At 36.1% G+C, this 5383-nt stretch overlaps 1 long non-coding RNA gene across 1 annotated transcript; it reads right to left on the bottom strand.

The window, feature by feature from the left end:
* Positions 1–1045: 1045 nt before the first annotated feature.
* Positions 1046–4644, bottom strand: LOC125695030 (uncharacterized). Its single transcript, XR_007377780.1, has 3 exons — positions 4596–4644; positions 1635–1673; positions 1046–1494 (listed from the first exon to the last, which is right to left on the bottom strand). It is a non-coding gene; the product is annotated as an uncharacterized LOC125695030 (long non-coding RNA).
* Between the last annotated feature and the right edge of the window lie 739 nt (positions 4645–5383).

Raw genomic sequence — 5383 nt, 5'->3', positions numbered from 1 at the left:
TTCTTCTGCTAATATCCAGGCTGGCAATTAATCATCATGTATTGTCTCATTAGACCACCTAGGAGCAATGGCTAGGACAAAACCAAGGTAAATTTGAATTAGAGTACGATGACAGAATGAGATGGTACACTGTTGTCAAACACCCTTACCTCACCAGAATATCTGACTACTATCGCTTCATTTGAGTATCTTCCCGTCCCTCAGGCGATGACTTATCTGTGATTGTTCTATGACCATTTAATCTTTTATCAGACCACACTCTGACTCACCCTACTCTGTTCTGCACCTAAAAGCATGTTCCCAGGAAGCAGGGAGAAGTCATCAGCCTCAGCACATTCAAGTTCAAAGAAACAGCTAAGATTCTGTTACTGCTGTACATAGGCTTTGTGCATGACAGCAGCTATCAAGCGTGTTGCCACTCCTAGGCAGAACCCCTACTCACTAAGATAGCTACTACATTACACTACCCACTACACTAACATGGCTGGGGAGACTACTTAAGTTGTTACTTCTTTGTCACACTATAACTTCACATTTTCTTATGCAAATATACATATCTGTGAAAATGCAGACTATTTATTTGAAAGACAGCAGTGACTGTGATGGAGGATTAAAACTCTAGAAACAATAATTTCCACTAATGTTAGAAATCTGTGGTTCAGACATATTCAGGGTACAATGTACCCATAGTCCTGATGTTTACACTGAAAATAAATGCAGGACTGAAATCTTTTTGAACAAAAGCAGATCAAGGAGAAAAAGAAAAGGACTGTGTATGCACATGTGCATAGATATCTGCATACAGCCATACCTAAAATGGGCATTGGATAAACACCTCCTTCCCTCTCTATGTATGACTATACCTTTAGATACATACAGTGAGTGTGTGAATACACTACGTTTAGTTAAAAAATAAAGACTTCTATTCATATCTGCCTTGATAAATGCATAAATGTACAGACAGTTTCTTGGCCACAACTACTGCGTGCTTGACAGATATGGTCACCTCATACCAGACCTCACCTAGACCTGGGGCAAAGACAAATCCAGTTTGATTGATTGGGATATTGTGTATTCATTCATTAGTCCAGGCTTTGGCAGACAAGACCTGGCAGGTATCTTCTTGTAAGCAGACGGCTTTCCTGGTGTGGTCTTGGCTTTTCTGGCAGCTTTGCTGTGAAATTTTATACGCTTCTGTGGCAGGGATTAAGGCTATCAGGACTCCAAGATTTCTCATATATTAGACTGAATATTCAGACTGAACCCATTGTATTCCCCATCTCCTAGAAATTGGAGTCTGTGTTGCTGCTGTTGGAGTTCCCTATGTAGATTGGATATGAGGTCTATTTTTCAAAGTGCTTCAGTGGCTTTTTTGTTTGTTTGTTTTTAAGATTATAAAACTTGCTACTAATTCCAGGTGTTTTCTTTAAGACTCTCTTTCAGTTGATTTCAGCATTGTTCCACCGTCTCACAGGCTGAGTTTTAATATTCCCTCTAGAGAGAGAGAATTAAAATGAAAAAGGGAACCAAAAGAGATAATCGGAAACCCAAACCAAAATTTTCAGTGGTAATGCATGGTTCTTAAGTCAATTATGTATCATCAGGACAAGTTTGCAGGCTTAGAGATAACTCACCGTTAAAGTTGGTATTTAGATGTGTAAATACTTTGGGTACTGAAAGAGAAAGGAAAACACTTATTGTATTGGCCATTTAATATTTTTTTCATTCACAATTTTCCCCAGATCATAAATCCATCACTATGTAAACTTGCCAAGAAAAATGTAAAGCAGATCACACCACACATCATATTATTAGTTCAAAGTGAGTTATGTTCATTAATTAGAAAGAGCCAAAAGACTGAATTAAAATGTTGCCTCCATTCTTACTCTCAGAAAAAATATTTTGCAGCATTTAGCTGTTAAAAAATACATTCAAATTCACTAGAAGTCTCTTTAAATATTTTCAGAGTAGAATAAAAATTCTTGTTATAGTTAAAAAACAGACCCACCTTTTTATATAATATATATTATATTTATATAATATATAATAATATAATACCTATTTAATAGGTAGAGATTCCTGATCTATGAAGTCCAAAAGTAAAAAAAAAAAAAAAAAAAAAAAAAAAAAAAAGTTATAAGTTATTCACTTGTATTTCTAAAGCTTTCAGATATATTAGGCTTTGAGATGGAAAATAAAGAATATATAATGCTGATCCACTTCTTTTCTTGTTTTTCAGTCAACATGTATTCTTTGTTTTTAATTAAATGAAGTTGACAGTATTATAGTCTCTTCACTCGCACCCACTGAATGCCAGATCAAAACTAAGAACAGTTACAGTCTCTGAACCTGGAAATGCTTAGATTAATTTTTGACTTTATCACTATGATTTGTTCTGTTGCCTTCAGTGGACTGATTTAAATACAGCTTTTGGCTGTACAGGAAGGTTTGCAAGTAGGTTGGTAAGTAGTTACAAGCAAAAAAAATAAACGTATTTATTGAGGTCACTATGACATGTCAAAAGAGGGAGATCAAAATTCATTTGAGAGGACTTAGAGATGTATTATTATTAAATAATTAAAAATTACTAAATGATTCATGCTTTGTTTTGCTTTCTTCATTCAATGTTTAACAGGTAGGATTTTCTGTTACTTGATTCTTCTGTTCTTCTGTTACATTTCCTGCGAGTGCACAGCCAAAATTATTGTACAGTATTATCAAATAAAAGACTGGTTAAAATAGGCCCTTTGCAAGTACTCACTGAACATACCTAATTTTTACCACTGAGATCTTCATTTTGTTTCTTCAGGTAGCTTAGATAAGTAATCTTTTCACTATACTAGCAATAGCTATTCTATAACTACCCTCATTTTAGTTTAGTAACTTTTGGTGTATGATTGATCACATGCTATTCGTTTTTCTTTTTCATCAATGCCTAAATCTTTTATAGTTGGAAGATGAAGCCTTCCCATTAGCTGTAATTGGTGCTGGATCACCTTCTGGAAGAAACTAATAGAGTGTAATATAATTCATACCCAAATGTGTTCACTGAGAATTATGCCAGCTCCTGTGAATAGCACCCATTCCTGGTACTAGGTGTTTTTTTAAAAAGCTCCTAAAATACAATATTTTCTCACAAGTACAGTGTAATACAAACCCATATGAGAAATCTTCCAAGAAGAATCTCAAGTTTCACATTTTTTTCTTCAAGATTATTATTATTTATAGCAATATTTATATAGATAGCCAAGAAAAATAGGAAAAAGACTACCTTAGAGAGCAGCAAATGAAAAAAATAGAGTGGCTTCCATTTATTATAACAATCCTTAAGAGAATGAGCTTATGCTTTATAGTTGTGTTGAGGTAACAGTATGTGCAGTTGACTACTTATACATTAAAGATGTGTTTAAAAATAAAAATAAAAACTGATAGAACAGTTGTCTACGTAGGTAGCCAGAAAAATAACAGACAAGTCCATAAACAAAATGTAGTTGTACAGATAGGAATAGAGAAAAAAGAAAATATACCCTCTTTTCAGATACTTGTTTGGTATAAAAATGCTACATTCTCATATTTATCAAGATGACTTTTAATAAAAAGCCCAAAGAGGAATCATTTTGCACACTAGATAAAATAATCTACTTTTCTTGTTTAATGACACAGAAATTGGGTTTTTTCTTTTTTTTCTTCCCCAAGATGACTAGCACAAAAGCCATGTTGTTAGTGCTGCACTAACATATGTGTAGCAAGCATGGAAAATGCTTTGTAAATAATCATATGACAAGAATGCTTTCCCACAGTAAACTTGGACTCCCTGCTGTACGCTTGTATTTAACTTAGTTCATTCTAGACATAGTTTTGTTGTTTTGTTTTTTATAAAGCAACAATACTAGGGAATGGACACTTGACAGGTAGGGCAGACCTTAGAACTGGCTACCCCTTGGGACAGGGGTACTGAAATGGGAGAGCTTTGGTCAGGGAATGCCATTGCCACTTCATCACCTATTATATAATTTATCTAAGGGCTGGTCAGTAAGATAGGCCCCATAAAGAAAAATAATATGAGCAGAATGCTTTAGTATGTACCCGATTTAAATAAACAAGTTGAAGAGAAATAAGATATCTGCTCTCCATTCTACTAACAACAGACTACATAATGGCAGTGATTATGAATGAAGAGGCAGAGAAACCTCTTCACTGCATTTCTGAAGTGCAGAGGCTTGTGTTCAAGACAGTTGGGTGAAAGCACAGTGAAGTCCTTTCACCTTAGGTGCTCAGAAGACAACCAGGCAGACAAACATGATAGGACATAAAAGAACAGCTATTTTTCCCAGCCTGCCACACTGTCTCATTCTGCAAATGAGAGTGGGCCTTCATCAGTAAAGCTAGCACTATCACAACCCTGTGTCTAGCAGTAGCCTAGCATCTGTACCCTTGCAGAGTCTCAGTGTATAGCACCTATCCCAGACACAGTATGTATAGAAGTCCCTGCTAACTGGCTCTCCTTCATTCCCACTTGTTATAGTTGGTGTTACAGCTGAAAAAATTATTGTGGTGAAAATGGGAAAAGAAACAATCAAGGAAGGAATGCTCACCTTTATACAAAGGGCTAGGTTTACAGCAAAGGCTCTACATAGGAGGAATCTCCAGAATGAGATCCTCCCCTACCGGCAGTCAACCTTTAAATGGAGTCTGCCAGTCACGCAGGTGAATTGCTTTCACCTGTACTCCTATGGCTGACTCAGTCCTTTCCTCAAGTGGTCAATCAGTGGTTCAGGCCGTGACTCAACAGTTCCCGTACACCACTCTGCTCAGTTCCTAGTTATGTGGATTATTTACTTAATGCCATAATTTATCCTAGATAATTAATCCTTTAAAAACCTCTCTACTAAATGCATTATTAGCCTTATGTTGCAGATAGTGAACATTAAATAGATTAAGTGGTTTGCCCATATCCCCAAGAAAAATGTGTACTGATTGGCATCAGATCCCATCAGATACACGAGGTTGGCTTCAAACATGAAAGATGTACTCCATTCAAATAGATCTGTAATGACAAACATTTTAACTCCATTCTGGTATCCATTTTTTGGTGTTTCTTATTCAACTAACGTTTCCTTCAGTATTGGTTGGAAATTTCGTCTAAGAATAAGGTATTAGTGAGCCATGTGAAAAAAATCAGAAGGCATCATAACTCAGGAAAGATAGTAGCTAGAGTAACTAGAGTTTTCATGACTTACCCAAGGGAGTCTGTGGCATTGGTGGCAAATGGACCCAGAATTTCTGAATCCTAGTCAAGTTCTATAACCACAAGATGACTCTAGGACTAGCTGTAACCTTCAACTGCCCCTGCCCAAGAATTCAGCCAGGCGCCTCTGAGTCA

Source organism: Lagopus muta, chromosome 6, assembly GCF_023343835.1.
Source record: "Lagopus muta isolate bLagMut1 chromosome 6, bLagMut1 primary, whole genome shotgun sequence".
NCBI lineage: Eukaryota > Metazoa > Chordata > Aves > Galliformes > Phasianidae > Lagopus > Lagopus muta.
Note: the sequence above shows the minus strand (reverse complement) of the source record. Positions and strands in the feature narration are given on the sequence as shown.